Source organism: Haliotis rufescens, unplaced genomic scaffold (genome assembly GCF_023055435.1).
Source record: "Haliotis rufescens isolate VD_foot unplaced genomic scaffold, xgHalRufe1.0.p SCAF_52, whole genome shotgun sequence".
NCBI classification, from domain to species: Eukaryota; Metazoa; Mollusca; class Gastropoda; order Lepetellida; family Haliotidae; genus Haliotis; species Haliotis rufescens.
This window is the reverse complement of record NW_025964246.1, coordinates 101778-124208: the sequence shown is the minus strand read 5'-3', so window position 1 is coordinate 124208 and position 22431 is coordinate 101778. Positions and strand designations below refer to the sequence as shown.

General features: G+C 41.9%; 1 protein-coding gene across 3 annotated transcripts in view; it reads right to left on the bottom strand.

The window, feature by feature from the left end:
- Positions 1-16947, bottom strand: part of LOC124144030 (basic immunoglobulin-like variable motif-containing protein) — a 32261-nt gene extending 15314 nt beyond the window's left edge. The window contains exon 1 of one of the 3 annotated variants that reach the window (XM_048384940.1): positions 16851-16947. The gene's annotated coding sequence lies outside the window, so the exon portion shown is untranslated. Of the gene's footprint in view, positions 1-916; positions 1033-1076; positions 1336-16850 lie in introns of those variants that run through there. The other 2 variants (XM_048384939.1, XM_048384941.1) reach the window with 2 other exon arrangements.
- Between the last annotated feature and the right edge of the window lie 5484 nt (positions 16948-22431).

The window sequence follows — 22431 nt, the reverse complement described above, 5'->3', positions numbered from 1 at the left end:
TGTTATCTGCTCTTTATCAATTCAAATGATTATTGCGTCTTGAATCAATTTTCTTTAATTCCAAAAGAATCCAACCTTTTGTGACATCAATGTCAACCAGTCAACAATGAACCGACCACGTAAGCCAGGCGGACATGTTTCAGCGAGCAGCTCGCCAGTGTGTGTCGACACGAAGCATTAACTCAGTCCTTGTGTGACCAGAATATGTATTGTAGATATAGGTATAGCTTGTCAATCACCCACAGTGGAGACAGAATACATGCTATTGACGCTTAATCACCCATCTGACGGGGTAATGGATAGTGACAAGTCTGTATTCACATGGTATTGTCATCGAGAGAACCACTTCTTGGCCAACAAGTTTCAAATTCCTTAGAACTTAGAGGCATCCATACATGAGTATAGTCTGTAAAGTTTCAGTATTAGGCTGTGTGAACAGTAATATATTTTGAACAGTTATTTAAATCAATGTGGGTCAGTCAAAATCTTACCCAATAAACAATTGTCTTTAGACAATATATACTTTTATTTAAAAAATGAAGTTGCATATTAGATCATATTATATATTGCCACAAGAAATCTAAGAACCTGAAAATCTGACAAACTTTAAAAAGACCTGTTTCTTCAAGAGAGCATTTGACTAGATCAATCATTGTCTAAGCACATTTGAGCTGTTGTTGATTCGAAAATGTGCTCCATAAATTTTTAATTTAATTTATTTAATATCGGCCAAGAAGGAGAAGAAAAACGTTGCATAAGTACACATAAAAATGTTACAAGATCCCTCGTCAAAAGACATAAAACTGCATATCAGATGGCAATAATATGGCACAACATTTTACAAGATCATTGGACTGTGGATAAGAAATGGCTACAAGTGACTACCACTGTTATTGTTGTAAGTCCACATACTTACAATGAGGGCAACTTGTCACACACACATCAAGTAATTCCTTAGTAATTCCACTGACGAAGCGAGACTCTGACAGCGACAGACAGGTAGAACATATACCTTGACACACCCACCCTCTGAGATAAAAACAAAGTGTGTCACTTGGTGTACACAACCAACAAACCTTCACACAGCAACAACCGGCCCAGTTGTATCCAAATCTTGAATGTTTCCTAAGTGAGGAGTGAGTGCAGTTTATCCCACCGAGGTGGTTCCTGATGGTCTGGCCAGAGGCAACAAAGAGGCACCAGATGCTGGACCAGATGTGTGGGGGACATGTGTCCGACCAATCTCCTGTCAAGCCACAACACACACCAGCAACACTGTAACACGATACCCTGGGGCTTCTGTTTACAAGTGCCCGGTGGGTCCAACTAACTCGCTCTCCCACATATTAGGCTCCCTGGCTGTATTGAGTGACTCTCTATTAACTAGCACCTCTGTATAAAGACTCTCTATAAACCAGCACCTCTGTATAGTGACTCTCTATAAACCAGTATCTCTGTATTGTGACTCTCTATAAACCAGTATCTCTGTATAGTGACTCTCTGAAAACTTGCATCTCTGTATAGTGACTCTCTATAAACCAGTACCTCTGTATAGTGACTCTCTATAAACCAGTATCTCTGTATTGAGTGACTCTCTATAAACCAGTACCTCTGTACAGTGACTCTCTACAAACCAGCATCTCTGTATAGTGACCCTCTACAAACCAGCATCTGTATAGTGACCCTCTATAAACCTGCACCTCTGTATAGTGACTCTCCATAAACCAGCATCTCTGTATAGTGACTCTCTATAAACCAGCACCTCTGTATAGTGACTCTCTATAAACCAGCATCTCTGTATTGAGTGACTCTCTATAAACCAGCATCTCTGTATAGTGACTCCCTATAAACCAGTACCTCTGTATAGTGACTCTCTATAAACCAGTATCTCTGTATTGAGTGACTCTCTATAAACCAGTACCTCTGTACAGTGACTCTCTACAAACCAGCATCTCTGTATAGTGACCCTCTACAAACCAGCATCTGTATAGTGACCTTCTATAAACCTGCACCTCTGTATAGTGACTCTCCATAAACCAGCATCTCTGTATAGTGACTCTCTATAAACCAGCACCTCTGTATAGTGACTCTCTATAAACCAGCATCTCTGTATTGAGTGACTCTCTATAAACCAGCATCTCTGTATAGTGACTCTCTATAAACCAGCATCTTTGTATAGTGACTCTTTAAACCAGCATCTTTGCATATTGACTTTCTATAAACCAGCACCTCTGTATGGTGACTCCCTATAAACCAGCACCTCTGTACAGTGACTCTCTATAAACCAGCACCTCTGTACAGTGACTCTCTATAAACCAGCACCTCTGTATGGTGACTCTCTATAAACCAGCACCTCTGTATGTTGACTCTCTATAAACCAGCACCTCTGTGTGGTGACTCTCTATAAACCAGCACCTCTGTATGGGTGAGGTGGCATTGTGTTTAACGTTTAGTTTGAGATTATTTCATGCAACCAGCATGCACATGTGTTTGTGTGGCTGCTTGTACTAGTCCGGACTAATGCCGATTCATAGTGCTAGCCCACTGAGATACCATGCCGCAGTTTAACATGGGTACCCCACTCAGACACAGTATACTGACTCCGACCAGTCCTAGTTTTTTCCCCCTAAACATGCTAAAGGGGCCATGCAGTCATTTATTCTACATAGGGGTGGGTCAGAGGGAATCAGGGGAGGGTCACCAAAAAATATGACAAATACACATATTTGGGGAGGGTCATAAAAAAAGGACAGTCTATAATAATTTTTTATTATAAAACATAAAGAGCTTTTGCATTTTGTCTTTTCAGGGTGGGTGAAAAGAATGTACAAGGACTTGGGGAGGGGCATCCGTAAATATGACAAGCATTAGGGGAGGGTCATTATTTTAGTACATCAGAGTATCAACCCCCACCCCCCACCCCCCACCCCCTGCAACCCCGGGTATCCAACCACTCCACGGGCAGATACTCCTCCACCACACCTACACTGTGCTGCGTTGTTTTAAAGAATAAGTCACAGAGAATAAAAGTTTTCATGGACTATTTCACTGAACACAAACACGACAGTAGACTAACATCTAGTCTCTTAAATAAAAATATCTTACAGAAAAAAACAGTTGTTAATTTATCTTAATAAAAATATAATAAAAAGGATCCCAGACTCTCTTCATTATCAGATGCTACAGTAATCTAGACTTGCCAAACATTATAGACTTGCATGGGCTGTATTGAATATATTTGTATCAGGGTCTGTCTGTCAGATAGTCTGTCTTACAGACCCTGATACAAATATATCCATACAGCCCTTGCAAGTCTATTATGTTTGGCAAGTCAAAGACGTAAATATCTATATACATCTTTGGGCAAGTCTAGATTACTGCAGTATGAAAATGAAGAGTCTCCGGGCTCCTTTTTATTATATTTTTATTAAGATAATTCAACAACTGGTTTTTTTCTGTACCATATGTACATTTCAGAGACTAGATGTTAGTCTACATGACAGACTTACACTACAGACATGCCTGTGAGATCTGTGGGAGTCAAGAGAAAGACTTCCAAGCACCTGTTTCGAGTGGGCCCTTGTGAGTGGGTGCCTCGAGTAGGGGCAGGTACAGGCGACACATTCTCCACCCAACAGCCGGCCACGCCACATAAGTTTATTGGAGTGTTTATGAGTTTGATCCTTGTTGTGACTGTCAGCACCAAACTGGTAGTCAGAGTAACAGTTTCCACAGGTCACATGCTTCCATACTACAAGTACCTCGTCTCTGACATTCACTGTATTCCCAAGAGAGTGGCACATTTTGAAACTCACTGACCTGTTGCAGCCTGCTTGTCCGTATTTTTAAGAAGTATGTGTGAAATATTTTCTATGACCTAAAAATGGGGTGTGAGTTTATCAATAAGTACACTTAGAGGTATTGATTGAAGATTGGCCCTTTTTGGCCCATTAGAACTGCAATATTTAAAGGGCAAGTTCACACGGAAATGAACCTAATTTTCTTGTACTTTTTCCACAATAAAAGTGTTAACCTAGAAGTGTCATAGACAAAAATATAAAAATATCACAATTAATTAACATATGTTTTGCATTAAAACGATTTATATTTTTCACATTTACCAAGTGTTCTATCTTCATAACAAAAACACCATGGCTTATGCCCCTTGCAATATGACGTCATTGGTGCCAATTGATAAACATTATGACGTCATCATGCTTTGTTAGAGCCGCTTCACGTGGTGTAGGTATAGGTGTGTGATTCTAGCGTCTCAGATGCCAGCCAGCATAGTGTAATGCTGAGTCACCACTGCGCCGGAGTGTGTCGTAGGCCATGTTGTTTTACCGAAAACTGGTACTTGATATCTTTTGCGTTCAGAATAGACAGGGACCCAGTTGAACTGGCACCAAATACGTCATAATCTAAGGGGGATAACTCAGGCCTGTTTAGCTCGAAAAACGAAGGCCTCATAACGGCATATCATTTTCACACAATTGTGAGCTTCCTACTTTCACTGTGAAAAAAATGAGTGTATATTTTCAAACACAGATACTAACTAATTCTAAAATTGCGTTTTGTTTAGAAAAAGTAAGAAAGTGATTTTTGCGTGTACACTTCCCCTTTAAGGAATGACCATAACTGGTGAAATTGTTATAAATGTTATAAATGTTATAAATGTTATAAACAGTTGCAGTAGCTTGTAAGATAGCTTGTGTCCTATTTGACAGGTTATCTGTTTTCTATCAAAAACGTGTTCTAAAATTATCGCTGACCCCAACCATTTCTTAAACAAAGAGTATGCGTTTCTACCTTCTGGCCAGTGATACAACAGACAATACAACTGGTCTAAATCATAACAATAATATTCATATAATAACAATCACCATTACAACTTTAGAACTGACAATGACAATCTCCCATATTATATTTTGATCAACACAACTATAAAGTCAAATGTAGACAAAAGTATATGTTTCCCTCTAAACCTACTGTACCTTAAGATCCGGGGTAGAACAGGTCTTCAGCAACCCATGCTGGCCGTAAAAGGCGACTATGCTTGTCGTAATTGGTGACTGACGGGATCGGGTGGTCAGGCTGGCTTACTTGGTTGATGCATGTCATTGATCTCAATTGCTAGGATTGATGCTCATGATATCAATCACTGGATTGTCTGGTCCAGACTCGATTATTTACAGACCGCCGTCATATAGCTGGAATATTGCTGAGTGTGGCGTAAAACAACAAACAAACAAACCAAACCATATCTTAAGACCTGCAACTGTGTAGAAAAATCCCCTTAAAGGGCAAGTTCACACAGAAATGAACCTAATTTTCTTGTACTTTTTCCACAATAAAAGTGTTAACCTAGAAGTGTCATAGACAAAAATATAAAAATATCACAATTAATTAACATATGTTTCGCATTAAAACGATTTATATTTTTCACATTTACGAAGTGTTCTATTTCCATAACAAAAACACCATGGCTTATGCCCCTTGCAATATGACGTCATTGGTGCCAATTGATAAACATTATGACGTCATCATGCTTTGTTAGAGCCGCTTCGCGTGGTGTAGGTCTAGGTGTGTGATTCTAGCGTCTCAGATGCCAGCCAGCATAGTGTTATGCTGAGTCACCACTGCGCCGGAGTGTGTCGTAGGCCATGTTGTTTTACCGCAAACTGGTACTTGATATCTTTTGCGTTCAGAATAGACAGGGACCCAGTTGAATTGGCACCAATTACGTCATAATCTAAGGGGGATAACTCAGGCCTGTTTAGCTCGAAAAACGAAGGCCTCATAACGGCATATCATTTTCACACTATTGTGAGCTTCCTACTTTCACTGTGAAAAAAATGAGTTCATATTTTCAAACACAGATACTAACTAATTCTAAAATTGCGTTTTGTTTAGAAAAAGAAAGAAAGTGATTTTTGCGTGTACACTTCACCTTTAAATAAATCAAGATTTGTTGTTAAATGCAGCTGTCTTGTCTGACTAAGATCAAAGGATGTGAACACCTGTGCCCACCTGCACAAAGCGATCTTAGCGCTACAACTATTGTAAGGCTATGTTAAAGTATGGGAGTGACGATCATCTTAGTGCTAACATTGCTTTGTGCAAGTGGGCCTAGATCATTACAATGTTAACATGCTATACTTACAATCACCTTTTCTGTAAAATTAGTAGTGAGTGAGTGAGTTGGGTTTAACACCGCTTTTAACAGTATTCCAGTTATATCATGGCGTGTCAGCTTAATGTGGGAGGAAAGCCCGAAGTGATGCAGGTCTCAGAAGTTTACCACTTCGGTGAAACCCACGAGCACGGGTATGGTGCTGACAAACCTAGAAACATAATCTGGGTGAACCGGTATTCAAACCCACAATCATAGGTTTCTGGCGTGCCTAACTGTATACAGCGAATCGTGGTGCCTCAGACGACTGGGCCGACCTTGCTCCCCTCTAACATAAGAACACAATATAGTTGGCTATGAAGTATGAGATGTTCATAGCACTCTCCTCTCTCAACCCATGACATAGGGATGAAACATTTGAAGTCTGTAAGTGGTGTAATTAGAGAACAACCTACGAGATATGGGGAATTAGAGATTATGTGTCCCGAGTTAATTTATTTTGTAAGTTATGAGCCTCTGTGACAGAAAATACATAATTCTACCAATACACGATTTTGATTGGTCAATCAGAGGTTTCAAATTACAATAAACCCCCTCTGATTGACATAGACATACAACATGAATACTGCTGAGTGCAGTGTTTTAAACAACAAACGAACACCTGTAACACCTATCTTAGGATTATACATTATAAGTCTATCAACAATAATCAATAAAAACATTTTTCAAATGCAAGATTAAAATTCAGTCCGCTGTTGGAAAGACTATTACCGTATTCGACATAATAAGCGCCCAGGGCACTCTATGTGGCTTATGCTGACAGCCTGAAATGTTTACATACGACAGATATATAATTTTAATTTCCCATAATTAAGGATGCATATAACACACGTATTATACATGAATAAATAAAAAACAGTGGAAAGATCGTAAATTTTGTGGTTTATGCTGACAGCCTGAAATGTTTATATATACGACAGATATATTTTTCTGGGATTTAATTGGCCCTTATTAAGAGACATATAACACACGAGTGCATATTATACACGAATAAATAAGTCGTGTGTACATTGATCAATTGGAAGGGGTGCTAATTGGGATTATTCACTAGCCAATATATCAGCAAAAATCGCCGTGGGTGCTTATTAGAGCGGGGACACTTATTATGTCGAATACGGTAAATTATTTTTCCAAAGTTAGTGTCCTGTATACCACCGACCTTCGGAAACCAGGAAACCAGGTCTCACAGTTACTGCCACCTGTCACACAAGTCCCCTCACATACATACACAAAAAGATTGTAATTGTTCTTATACATATTCAAATTACAGGTACTTAGCCTGTGACCTGTGACATCACGATGTCATATGACAGAGCTGTTTGACAAGACCTAGCACTGACCCCTACTATGTGGATGGCTGAGCGTCCAGTAGATCCCCTGCCTGCTCCACTGTATACTTACAAGGACGGAGTGTCCAGTACAACCCCTGCCTGCTACACAGTGGACTGACCAGGGCCAGGAATGTTGACAGGAGAGGTCACAAGCTGTGCGTGTGCTTCACCCCACGCCAGTCACAGCTGACCCTGTGAGATTTGCAGAGCTTCACAGGGTGGTTTGGAATGATGATCAGCTTTGCTGGCCGTGAGAGGGAGAGATTGGTGTTATACACGGGGACATGCTCCACTGACTCTCAAACCTTTCTCTCTGTGTGTGTGTGTGTGTGTGTGTGTGTGTGTGTGTGTGTGTGTGTGTGTGTGTGTGTGTGTGTGTGTGTGTGTGTGGGTGTGTGTGTGTGGGTGTGTGTGTGTGTGTGTGTGTGTGTGTGAGTGTGTGGGTGTTCACTGTACACATTACACCCACGGAATGCTGTGTGCAGTTGACATGATGACATAAGTTAAAATTACTTAAAAGAATATCTGTATCTGGCAGGAGGGGGTGGGACTTACGTTGTACCAGACTGGGAGGGTGGGTGGGGCTATGTTGTGTCTGGCAGGGAGGGGGTGGGGCTATGTTGTATCCGGCTGGGAGGGGGTTGGGCTAAGTTGTGTCTGGCTGGGAGGGGGTGGGGCTATGTTGTATCCGGCTGGGTGGGGGTTGGGCTAAGTTGTGTCCGGCTGGGAGGGGGGTGGGGCTATGTTGTATCCGGCTGGGTGGGGGTTGGGCTAAGTTGTGTCTGGCTGGGAGGGGGTGGGGCTATGTTGTATCCGGCTGGGAGGGGGGTGAGGCTACATTGTACCAGACTGGGAGGGGAGTGGGCTATGTTGTATCTGGCAGGGAGGGGGGTGAGGCTACATTGTACCAGACTGGGAAGGGATGGGGCTATGTTGTGTCTGGCAGGGAGGGGGTGGGGCTAAGTTGTGTCTGGCAGGGAGGGGGTGGGGCTATGTTGTATCTGGCTGGGAGGGGGTTGGGCTATGTTGTATCTGGCAGGGAGGGGGTGGGACTTACGTTGTACCAGACTGGGAGGGGGGTGGGGCTATGTTGTATCCAGCTGAGAAGGGGGGGGCTTTGTTATATCCGGATGCGAGGGGGGTGGGCCTATGTTGTATCCGGCTAGGAGGGGGTGGGGCTTAGTTGTATCCAGCTGAGAAGGGGGGGGCTTTGTTGTATCTGGATGAGAGAGGGTCGGGCCTATGTTGTATCCGGCTGGGAGGGGGTGGGGCTATGTTGTATCTAGCTTGGAGGGGATGGGGCTATGTTGTATCCGGCTGGGAGGGGGTTGGGCAAAGTTGTGTCTGGCTTGGAGGGAGTGGGGGTATGTTGTATCCGGCTGGGAGGGGGTCCGGCTATGTTGTATCCGGCTAGGAGGGGGTGGGGCTATGTTGTATCCGGCTGGGAGGGGGTGAGGCTATGTTGTATCTGGCAGGGAGGGGTCTATGTTATGGTCGGCTGGGAGGGGGTTGGGCTAAGTTGTGTCTGGCTTGGAGGGGGTGGGGCTATGTTGTATCCGGCTGGGAGGGGGTGAGGCTATGTTGTATCCGGCTAGGAGGGGGTGGGGCTATGTTGTATCCGGCTGGGAGTGGGCGTGGGACTTACGTTGTACCAGACTGGGAGGGTGGGTGGGGCTATGTTGTGTCTGGCAGGGAGGGGGTGGGGCTATGTTGTATCCGGCTGGGAGGGGGTTGGGCTAAGTTGTGTCTGGCTGGGAGGGGGTGGGGCTATGTTGTATCCGGCTGGGTGGGGGTTGGGCTAAGTTGTGTCCGGCTGGGAGGGGGGTGGGGCTATGTTGTATCCGGCTGGGTGGGGGTTGGGCTAAGTTGTGTCTGGCTGGGAGGGGGTGGGGCTATGTTGTATCCGGCTGGGAGGGGGGTGAGGCTACATTGTACCAGACTGGGAGGGGAGTGGGCTATGTTGTATCTGGCAGGGAGGGGGGTGAGGCTACATTGTACCAGACTGGGAAGGGATGGGGCTATGTTGTGTCTGGCAGGGAGGGGGTGGGGCTAAGTTGTGTCTGGCAGGGAGGGGGTGGGGCTATGTTGTATCTGGCTGGGAGGGGGTTGGGCTATGTTGTATCTGGCAGGGAGGGGGTGGGACTTACGTTGTACCAGACTGGGAGGGGGGTGGGGCTATGTTGTATCCAGCTGAGAAGGGGGGGGCTTTGTTATATCCGGATGCGAGGGGGGTGGGCCTATGTTGTATCCGGCTAGGAGGGGGTGGGGCTTAGTTGTATCCAGCTGAGAAGGGGGGGGCTTTGTTGTATCTGGATGAGAGAGGGTCGGGCCTATGTTGTATCCGGCTGGGAGGGGGTGGGGCTATGTTGTATCTAGCTTGGAGGGGATGGGGCTATGTTGTATCCGGCTGGGAGGGGGTTGGGCAAAGTTGTGTCTGGCTTGGAGGGAGTGGGGGTATGTTGTATCCGGCTGGGAGGGGGTCCGGCTATGTTGTATCCGGCTAGGAGGGGGTGGGGCTATGTTGTATCCGGCTGGGAGGGGGTGAGGCTATGTTGTATCTGGCAGGGAGGGGTCTATGTTATGGTCGGCTGGGAGGGGGTTGGGCTAAGTTGTGTCTGGCTTGGAGGGGGTGGGGCTATGTTGTATCCGGCTGGGAGGGGGTGAGGCTATGTTGTATCCGGCTAGGAGGGGGTGGGGCTATGTTGTATCCGGCTGGGAGTGGGCGTGGATATGTTGTATCCGGCTAGGAGGGGGTGGGGCTATGTTGTATCTGGCTGGAAGGGGTCGGGGCAAGAATGGGTTGATGACGACCTATTCTACCCCGGATCTTCATGGGTCCTCTAGAGCATGCGTTACAGAACATTCACATGTGAAGCAAAATGTTTTGATTGAACCAAAAGTTGAAAACTGGTTGAAACATGTTATAATGAGGCATGTCATGCTCCAGGGATGTTGGTATAAAGAGGTACTTGTGTATTCAGGCATATGCATTTGTTTATCTAATACCTGGCACTTGATCTGATGCGTTGTGTGTGTCACATGACCAAACCATGTCCAGTTACTGACATCAAGCCACAAACACTTTAGTCAAACGGGTTTAATGGTCAGCCATTTTATGTCATGATTTTTAAGTCATGGTTAGAGTCATGCTGGGAAAACAAACTTTGTCACATTCTAGATAGATCAATTTGACATATTGTTTTCTTCAGGTAATAAATATATTTTCTATGAAAAAAATTTAAACAGATATTTCAATATCTCACCATTTTTCAGTTTTCTGGATTTATGTTTTTAAATCCAACACATTGCCATTGCCTGAACCCCAAGAGTGAGTGGGTGTGTTTTTTGCGCACTTTTAGCAATATTGCAGAAATATTACAGCGCAGCAGGACACCAGAAATCGGCTTCACACATATTACCCATGTGGGGAATCAAACCCAGGTCTACAGCGTGACGAGCGAACACTTTGACCACAAGGCTACCCTACCGCCCCTCAACCCCAAGAAGATTAAGTAACAGAATTGCTAGATATAAAGCATCATTTCTTCTGAACAGATTTTGTCCTCTCCTTGAAGGAAAAATTGTTTGTTTTTTAATAATGACTAAAAAATATTTATCTATTTCTGTGTTAAGATTGACAAATATTTGAATCAGATTTTTCATACCCTAAGCTCTACGTATCATACTTGCTTGTTTGCATCAGCAGAATATTTACATCCCGCCAAACCTGTTCTCGCCTCTACTTATTATTCAACCCCATCCTGACAAGCTGGTTGCGTGTCAGTTGTTTATATACTCCAGGCAGGTTATGCCCTGCTTTAAATAAATATTACCACTGCGGAGCAAACAATCTGTTCCCCCAAAGTGATACGAGGTCGTATAACATGGTACAGACAGGCTCTCATATTTCTACACACAAAGGGAGACTTGAAACGATGAGATAATACTTATATTCAATTCCAACTTTCAGTGCATATTTTTACTCATCCCCAACTATTGCAGGAGTTGGTGATAAATAATCATAATGTATAAAGGTAAGGGTGATTAAAGAAAATTTATCATCCAAAACTGGCTCCCACAGGAGATATAGCTTGGGTGAGATCATGTGACATCTACATTGTAGATATCGCTGCAATGAAATTGCATCACAATGCTTTGCAGACCATTGTGATGTCATTGGTTACCATGACGTCACAATCAGATGACATCACTAATGGTTCTGCTACTGAAGCTGTTAGCAGTACTTTTTACACTTAAGACACTGCTAATTACTGTCTACAAACTGAAAAAGTTGGAGTGAGTGAGTTTGGTTTATGTCGCTTTTAACAGTATTCCAGTTATATCGCGGCGTGTCAGCTTAATGTGGGAGGAAAGCCTGAAGTGATGCAGGTCTCAGGCGTTTACCACTTCGGTGAAACCCACGAGCACGGGTATGGTGCTGACAAACCTAGAAACATCTTGGGGCGAACCGAAGAAACAAACAAACATGGGTCTTCATCAGTCACCAATCAGGCATCTACCCTGGCATACTGCAAAACCTGGGGTGGGGTCTGGGGTTGGAGTCTGGGTCTGGGGTCTCTTGTATTCTAGTCTGTCATACAGACCCTGATACAAATACATCCAATACAGCCCATGCAAGTCTATAATGTTTGGCAAGTCCAGATTACTGCAGTATGAAAATGAGGAGTCTCTGGGCTCCTTTTTATTATATTTTTAGTAAGATAATTTAACAACTGTTTATTTTCTGTAAGATATGTTCATTTCAGAGACTACCCCCGGGTAGATGTTAATCTCCATCTAACGTGCTACCAGGTACAAGTATTGCCTTATAGACTTGTGCAAGTCTAGGTACTACAGTAACAGTTATTGCCTTATAGACTTGTGCAAGTCTAGGTACTAAAGTAACAGTTATTGCCTTATAGACTTGTGCAAGTCTAGGTACTACAGTAACAGTTATTGCCTTATAGACTTGTGCAAGTCTAGGTACTACAGTAACAGTTATTGCCTTTATAGACTTGTGCAAGTCTAGGTACTACAGTAACAGTTATTGCCTTTATAGACTTGTGCAAGTCTAGGCACTACAGTAACAGTTATTGCCTTAGAGACTTGTGCAAGTCTAGGTACTACAGTAACAGTTATTGCCTTTATAGACTTGTGCAAGTCTAGGTACTGCAGTAACAGTTATTGCCTTAGAGACTTGTGCAAGTCTAGGTACTACAGTAACAGTTATTGCCTTAGTGACTTTTGCAAGTCTAGGTACTACAGTAACAGTTATTGCCTTAGAGACTTGTGCAAGTCTAGGTATTACAGTAACAATTATTGCCTTAGAGACTTGTGCAAGTCTAGGTACTACAGTTACAGTTATTGCCTTATAGACTTGTACAAGTCTAGGTACTACAGTAACAGTTAATGCTTAGTGACTTTTGCAAGTCTAGGTACTACAGTTACAGTTATTGCCTTAGAGACATGTGCAAGTCTAGGTACTACAGTAACAGTTATTGCCTTAAAGACTTGTGCAAGTCTAGGTACTACAGTAACAATTATTGCCTTAGAGACATGTGCAAGTCTAGGTACTACAGTAACAGTTATTGCCTTAGAGACTTGTGCAAGTCTAGGTACTACAGTAACAGTTATTGCCTTAGAGACATGTGCAAGTCTAGGTACTACAGTAACAGTTATTGCCTTAGAGACTTGTGCAAGTCTAGGTACTACAGTAACAATTATTGCCTTAGAGACATGTGCAAGTCTAGGTACTACAGTAACAGTTATTGCCTTAGAGACTTGTGCAAGTCTAGGTACTACAGTAACAGTTATTGCCTTAGAGACATGTGCAAGTCTAGGTACTACAGTAACAGTTATTGCCTTAGAGACATGTGCAAGTCTAGGTACTACAGTAACAGTTATTGCCTTAGAGACTTGTGCAAGTCTAGGTACTACAGTAACAGTTATTGCCTTAGAGACTTGTGCAAGTCTAGGTACTACAGTAACAGTTATTGCCTTAGAGACATGTGCAAGTCTAGGTACTACAGTAACAGTTATTGCCTTAGAGACATGTGCAAGTCTAGGTACTACAGTAACAGTTATTGCCTTAGAGACTTGTGCAAGTCTAGGTACTGCAGTAACAGTTATTGCCTTAGAGACTTGTGCAAGTCTAGGTACTACAGTAACAGTTATTGCCTTAGAGACTTGTGCAAGTCTAGGTACTGCAGTAACAGTTATTGCCTTAGAGACTTGTGCAAGTCTAGGTACTACAGTAACAGTTATTGCCTTAGAGACTTGTGCAAGTCTAGGTACTACAGTAACAGTTATTGCCTTAGAGACTTGTGCAAGTCTAGGTACTACAGTAACACATGCCTCCCCTGGCCAGGACCTTCTGTTGACACAAGGCTCAAGTCAACTGGCCACACTTCTCACCCTCCCGTGACCCAAGTGACCCTGACCAGTGGCCAGTGTTTGCTCGAAGTACCCTGCTAAGTCCTTCCATCCCACCGACTTCATTACATTTTCGTTTACCAGATGTTTTGGCGGGTTGACATTGTTTGTGTAAAATGTCCAGGATCAGGTTAGGTCCCACGGGACATACACAATTAGTCACTTGAAATACTTTCATACATGAGAGAGTCTTAATTCAGGGGCAGGCAACTCATGGAGTACTGAGAATGAATAAGATTCCTTGTTAGTTTCCAAGGGTGGTGTTTGTTTGTTTGTTTGTTTGTTGATAAACGTGGCACTCAGCAATATTCCAGCTATATGATGGCGGTCTGTAAGTAATCAAGTCTGGACCAGACAATCCAGTGAGTGACATCATGAGCATCGATCTAATAATTAGGGATGCGATGACATGCATCAGCCAAGTCAGGGAGTCTGACCACCCGATCCCCTTATTCGCCTCTCACGACAAGCATAGTCGCCTTTTACGGCAAGAAGGATGGCGAGTGAGATTTAATGTTGCTTTGAGCAGTATTTCCGTAATATCACAGCATGTCAGCTGGGAGGAGAGCAGGCCTTAGACATTAGGCCTTGGTGAAGCCCCCGGTCAAGGGTATCCCAGCTAACACACTAGAGTTTCACAACATTATTATTTTGTCACTTTCGTGACTGAGTCACACTATCTCACAAAGTAATAACACTGTTGCAAATTTAGGTTGTGAAAACACTGTCCATCGCACATCACACGTTTTTGTAATAACACTTCTGAAACACTGGTCTGGTGCCATACAGTTCGCTTCCCGAAAGTCGTAAAAAGAGGAGTGTTTCATCGAAATCAATTTAATTTTGTCAGAAACCACGACAGGAGTGAGTGAGTGAGTGAGTGAGTGAGTGAGTGAGTGAGTGAGTGAGTGAGTGAGTGAGTGAGTGAGTGAGTGAGTGAGTGAGTGAGTGAGTGAGTGAGTGAGTGAGTGAGTGAGTATGGTTTTACGCTGTTTAACCACTGGGCTACCCGACCGCCCCACCACGACAGTGACCCACTACTTTCCTATATATTCAGCATCAGGATTTTCAGCCTGTAAATATACTAAAATCAACAGAATGTAATTGTCTCTCTCCATGACAACTATATAATTTCATCACTATATTACATTATCTTACAACATAACAGCAACTCTGCAAATTTATATTTATAACGTTTGCTTCACCATGTTCACTATGTAGTCTTCATGTTTCATCGAACACATTCTCAATAACATCAGATCTTAGTGCTAGCTAATGCTACATAAAAGATTTGAGGACATCCCATTACAAGTCAAGTCAGGGGCACGGGTGGCCCAGTCGCTGTGCAGAGTTGTGTCCCTTGGGCACGCCAGAAACCTATGATTGTGGGTTCGAATCCCGGTTCGCCCAAATTATGTTTCTAGGTTTGTCAGCACCATACCCGTGCTCGTGGGTTTCACCGAAGTGGTAAACATCTGAGACCTGTATCACTTCGGGCTTTCCTCCCACATTCAGCTGACATGCCGTGATATAACTGGAATACTGTTAAAAGCGGCGTTAAACCCAACTCACTCACTCACACAGGTCACGTCAGAAATACATTTTGTGAACTTCGGGCGACTAATGAAATGACTAACAGGAAGACAACATTAGCCAATCAGAAAGCAGCTTACTCCAGCTTTCAATTTTCATTGTCCCATAAGCGACTCTGATTGTTTGGATGAAAGGTCGTTTAGATGTGACCTATCTGTAACAGGCTGTTTTCAAATCTCTGTGTAGTGGTTGCAAGCACTACAATCTGACTTTAATGAGACTGCATCAAAATCAACTTAATTTTATCAGAAAACCATAGCAAGAACTTTACACAGTGGCAGCAATGTAGACAGGTAACATAACTGCCTAGTAACTGTTTTATCGATGTTTGAACTAAATTTGTTCACAATCGCTAAGAGTGAGTTAGTCAGTTGGTATGGTTTTACGCGGTTTTTAGCAATATTCCAGCAATATTACACCAGAAATGGGCTTCACACATTGAAGCTATGTGGGGAATCGAACCCGGGTCTTCGGCGTGACGAGCAAACGCTTTAACCACTGGGCTACCCCCACCGCCCCTTACTACTGCTAGATCACCAATGACAAATTTAACTTTCTGCATATGGTTTTAATAGGTACTCCCCATTTGTCAATTTTCAAAACAGGTCTGTGACTTATATTATTATGTAGTTTGACTTTAGTTCAACCCAGTTTTAACCAAGGGTAACCTCCCTTACCCCAGCAAGACATTTTATTTGCGAATAATACGCACTCGTCTGTTACATGCACCCTTAATTATGGGTAATTAAATTCTGGAATTATGGAAAAATATTACTTAAAGCCTAGGAAATTCTAGATCAAACTAAATCTAGTTTCCTTTGAATCAACATAAGAAAAAAAATATGATGAACTGACAATGCCATTTAGAAAGTGGTCAAATGTAACAATTGTTATATATTTGGGATAACACTTTCTTAGTAAAGTACATATTCGAACCCACGAATCAAAGAAGGGACCTAACCCTCAAAAGTACTAGAATCTGTCTATTTATCAACCTGCACTCAAAAGGAAATATTTAGTTTGCAAGGACATTTACAGTTCATCGGCCAATTTTTTCACGTACGTCATTGTCATCGGGCCCTTGTCATCTTCCGGTGCTTATTTCTTAAAATAGTCCGAATGATAAATTTAGAGAAAAAATGTATCTTTTTGGAACTAAAGATTGTTTGCAGAAATGCCGGTTGGCCAGTTAGTTAGCCGACGGCCTCGTCCGTTGCCGTTGTCAACACAACATGTAAATTGATTTCTTCGGTTATCTGGATTGTCATATATGTTTCTTGATGTAAAGCAAATGTACCTACTTGGTTTTATGAATGATTTGTACTGTCAACTTTGTCTAAGCGTCGCCGACAACTTCAGTTGGTCCGTTGCTGTTTGTAAACAAAATCCACATGTAATGTTCCGGAAGTAATAAAGGGAGATAATCACGTCAAGCAAGTCTTTCAGAAAGGTTTAAACAATGAACTTTGGTTCGAACCGCACGTATCCATATAGATCAGCGTTTTTGAAGTAAAACACTTTTTGCACGTTTAAATGTTAAAGCCAATCTAAATGATAGGGGATAAATTATTTTGTTCATGCAAATACTATTCCATCCTCGATTATCTAGTGTAGATTCCTGTAATGAGACTGTTAACCTTTCCGTAAAAGGCAACTATGTTTGTCGTAAGAGGCGACTAACAGTATCAGGTGGTCAGGCTCGCTGACTTGGTTGATGCATGTCATTTTATCCCGATTGTGTGGATCGATGCTCATGATATCAATCACTGGATTGTCTGGTCCAGACTTGATTATTTACAGACTGTCGCCGTATAGCTGGAATATTGCGGAGTGTGGCGTTAAACAACAACCAACACAGGCAGGCTGTATAATTCCCAGGGAGCTGAGAATGTAAATTGAGTGAACACTGATCCGTTGACTGGGGTAATAATGTGTGGATTTGGGAAATATACACATTGAACTGGGTGGTGGGTCTGTGGTTGATGCCCATGTCAGGACCTTGGTTAGAACTGGTCCCCAGTCACTTGAGCTTGTTTGAAGAGATGACTAGAGGGTTGTTTTAAGAGATGACTAGAGAGTTGTTTTAAGAGATGACTAGAGAGTTGTTTTAAGAGATGACTAGAGAGTTGTTTTAAGAGATGACTAGAGAGTTGTTTTAAGAGATGACAAGAGAGTTGTTTTAAGAGATGACTAGAGGGTTGTTTTAAGAGATGACTAGAGGGTTGTTTTAAGAGATGACTAGAGTTGTTTTAAGAGATGACTAGAGAGTTGTTTTAAGAGATGACTAGAGAGTTGTTTTAAGAGATGACTAGAGAGTTGTTTAAAGAGATGACTAGAGAGTTGCTTTAAGAGATGACTAGAGGGTTGTTTTAAGAGATGACTAGAGAGTTGTTTAAAGAGATGACTAGAGAGTTGTTTTAAGAGATGACTAGAGTTGTTTTAAGAGATGACTAGAGAGTTGTTTTAAGAGATGACTAGAGAGTTGCTTTAAGAGATGACTAGAGAGTTGTTTGAAGAGATGACTAGAGGGTTGTTTTAAGAGATGACTAGAGAGTTGTTTAAAGAGATGACTAGAGAGTTGCTTTAAGAGATGACTAGACGGTTGTTTTAAGAGATGACTAGAGAGTTGTTTTAAGAGATGACTAGAGAGTTGCTTTAAGAGATGACTAGAGGGTTGTTTTAAGAGATGACTAGAGAGTTGCTTTAAGAGATGACTAGAGTTGCTTTAAGAGATGACTAGAGTTGTTTTAAGAGATGACTAGAGAGTTGCTTTAAGAGATGACTAGAGAGTTGTTTTAAGAGATGACTAGAGAGTTGCTTTAAGAGATGACTAGAGTTGTTTTAAGAGATGAGTAGAGAGTTGCTTTAAGAGATGACTAGAGAGTTGTTTTAAGAGATGACTAGAGAGTTGCTTTAAGAGATGACTAGAGTTGTTTTAAGAGATGACAAGAGTTGTTTTAAGTGATGACTAGAGAGTTGTTTTAAGAGATGACTAGAGAGTTGCTTTAAGAGATGACTAGAGTTGTTTTAAGAGATGACAAGAGAGTTGCTTTAAGAGATGACTAGAGAGTTGTTTGAAGAGATGAGTAGAGAGTTGTTTGAAGAGATGACTAGAGAGTTGTTTGAAGAGATGAGTAGAGAGTTGATTTAAGTGATGACTAGAGGTTTGTTTTAAGAGATAACTAGAGAGTTGTTTTATGAGATGACTAGAGAGTTGTTTTAAGAGATGACTAGAGAGTTGTTTTAAGATATGACTAGAGAGTTGTTTTAAGTGATGACAAGAGAGTTGTTTGAAGTGATGACTAGAGAGTTGTTTGAAGTGATGACTAGAGAGTTATTTTAAGAGATGACTAGAGAGTTGTTTTAAGAGATGACTAGAGAGTTGTTTTAAGAGATCATTAGAGAGTTGTTTTAAGAGATGAGTAGAGAGTTGTTTTAAGAGATGACCAGATAGTTGTTTGAAGAGATGACTAGAGAGTTGTTTTAAGTGATGACAAGAGAGTTGTTTTAAGTGATGATTAGAGAGTTGTTTTAAGAGATGACCAGATAGTTGTTTGAAGAGATGACTAGAGAGTTGTTTTAGTGAGTGAGTGAGTTGGGTTTAACGCCGCTTTTAACAGTATTCCAGTTATATCACGGCGTGTCAGCTCAATGTGGGAGGAAAGCCCGAAGTGATGCAGGTCTCAGACGTTTACCACTTCGGTGAAACCCACGAGCACGGGTATGGTGCTGACAAACCTAGAAACATAATCGGGGCGAACCGGGATTCGAACCCACAATCATAGGTTTCTGGCGTGCCCAAGGGACGCAACTCTGCACAGCGAATCGCGGCGCCTTAGACGACTGGGCCACCCGTGCCCCCAGAGAGTTGTTTTAAGTGATGACAAGAGAGTTGTTTTAAGTGATGATTAGAGAGTTGTTTTAAGAGATGACTAGAGGGTTGTTTTAAGAGATGAGTAGAGAGTTGCTTTAAGAGATGACTAGAGGGTTGTTTTAAGAGATGACTAGAGAGTTGTTTGAAGAGATGACTAGAGAGTTGTTTTAAGAGATCATTAGAGTTGTTTTAAGAGATGACTAGAGAGTTGTTTTAAGAGATGATTAGAGAGTTGTTTGAAGAGATGACTAGAGAGTTGTTTTAAGAGATGATTAGAGTTGTTTTAAGAGATGACTAGAGAGTTGTTTTAAGAGATGATTAGAGTTGTTTTAAGAGATGACTAGAGAGTTGTTTTAAGAGATGATTAGAGAGTTGTTTGAAGAGATGACTAGAGGGTTGTTTTAAGAGATGATTAGAGAGTTGTTTTAAGAGATGATTAGAGAGTTGTTTGAAGAGATGACTAGAGAGTTGTTTTAAGAGATGATTAGAGTTGTTTTAAGAGATGACTAGAGAGTTGTTTTAAGAGATGATTAGAGTTGTTTTAAGAGATGACTAGAGAGTTGTTTTAAGAGATGATTAGAGAGTTGTTTGAAGAGATGACTAGAGGGTTGTTTTAAGAGATGATTAGAGAGTTGTTTTAAGAGATGACTAGAGAGTTGTTTTAAGAGATGACTAGAGAGTTGTTTTAAGAGATGACTAGAGAGTTGTTTTAAGTGATGACTAGAGAGTTGTTTTAAGTGATGACTAGAGTTGTTTGAAGAGATGACTAGAGAGTTGTTTTAAGAGATGATTAGATAGTTGTTTTAAGAGATGAGTAGAGAGTTGTTTTAAGAGATGACTAGAGAGTTGTTTTAAGAGATGATTAGAGAGTTGTTTTAAGAGATGACCAGATAGTTGTTTGAAGAGATGACTAGAGTTGTTTTAAGAGATGATTAGAGAATTGTTTAAAGAGATGACTAGAGAGTTGTTTAAAGAGATGACTAGAGAGTTGTTTTAAGAGATGACTAGAGAGTTGTTTTAAGAGATGATTAGAGAATTGTTTTAAGAGATGACTAGAGAGTTGTTTTAAGAGATGACTTGAGTTGTTTGAAGAGATGACCAGAGAGTTGTCTGAAGAGAAGACTAGAGAGTTGTTTTAAGTGATGACAAGAGAGTTGTCTGAAGAGATGACTAGATAGTGGTCAGACTCAGCCATTGGACCCATTTTAATGCCGCTGTGTAACATTAACGAATCAGGGCTTAATGTAGCCATTAGTTAACAAGGGTTTGATAACAGAGTTCTGGTTAATGATGTGTCAGCGTACCAGGATGACTTGGTGCTCTTAATATCAATCACTGAATTGGCCTGTCCTGGCTTGATTATTTTCCAGAGTTTCCTAGAGTTCATTAATATATTCCTATTATGTTGGATTACCAAGTAACTACCATGTTTGTCATAAGACACAACTAATGCGATCAAGTGGTCAGACTCGCCAATATGGTTGATGCATGTCATTGTATCTCAACTGCGTGGATCGATGCTCATGATGTCAATCACTGGATTGTCTGGTCCAGACTCGATTATTTACAGACTGCCGTCATATAGCTGGAACATTGTGGCGTTAAACAACAAAAACAAACAAACAAACAAAACCATGTTATTCTTGTATGTCAGTCCTTTTCATGCCAAACATCTGAATTTCAGCAATTCAAGTCTGTCAGCCTCGGTTCTGTGATATAGCTGTAAAATTGCTGAATGCCAAATAAACACATGTACAGGCAAAGCACACGTCACAAATCTTGTGAAGTTTGCAATGCTACCATGCTTGCCAAATTTGAGGCCTTTACTCCTAAATCCAGGCCTTGTCAAGCACGTGCAAACCAGCTCCTCCACTTTGCTGCCATGATACAGCTGTAGTATTGACGACTGACGCATAATTACACAGCACACACAGGTCCCATTTGCTTGTTGTAAGTGGTGACTAAAGGGATCTGGTGGTCAGGCTCGCTGATTTGGTTGAAGCATGTCATCGTATCTCAACTGCCTGGATCGATGCTCATGATATCAGTCACTGGATTGTCTGGTCCAGGCTCGATTATTTACAAACCGCCGTCATATAGCTGGAATATTGCTGAGTGTGGCGTAAAACAACAAACCAACCAACCCAAATCTGGTGAAGCTGAGCAATGTTGGATGAGTGTCCATGGTCTGAAAGTTTGACACCTGAGAGTTGCTTTCAGTTTGGCCCAATCCAAGGGTCATGGCATGTGGTGTCTCCTCCATTCGACGCTTCACCACGCAGCAAAGTGGTACCTTTGTTTGTTGTTTAACACACCACTGGGGACTATTCCAGCTATATGACGGCGGTCTGTAAATAATGGCATCGGGACCAGACAATCCAGTGATGGACATCATGAGCATTGATCTACGCAATTGGGATGCGATGACAACAAGCATGGGTTGCTGAAGACCTATTCTACCCTGGACATGTACCTAGTAGAATGAGATGGCAATGTGAAAGTAAAACATTCTATCACACAGCTGGCAACTCTGTGGAGCAGAGTATTGAGCTTATGGGAGGCCTGCCATATAGTGGATACAAAAGTTAAACACCGCTTACGATATCTTTAATATTACCGTATTCGACGTAATATGCGCCCAGGGCGCTCTCAAAATTAGAAATAAGGGGCTCTTATTAGAATATTATTTTGGTGAAAAAAAAAAACAGAGCTGAAAGATAAATTTGGTGGTTTATGCTGACAGCCTGAAATGTTTATGTACGACAGATTTATTTTCCAGAATTTAATTGCCCATAATTAAGGGTGCATATAACACACAAGTGCATATCATACGCAAATAAATAAAACTTGTGTACATTGATCAATCGGAAGGGGTGCTGATTGGGATTGTTCACTTGCCAATATATTAGCAAATATCGCCATGGGCGCTTATTAGCGCAGGGCGCTTATTACGTCGAATACGGTATTGGTAATTATAAGGGCTATTACAATTCATTCGCGTATTTGGT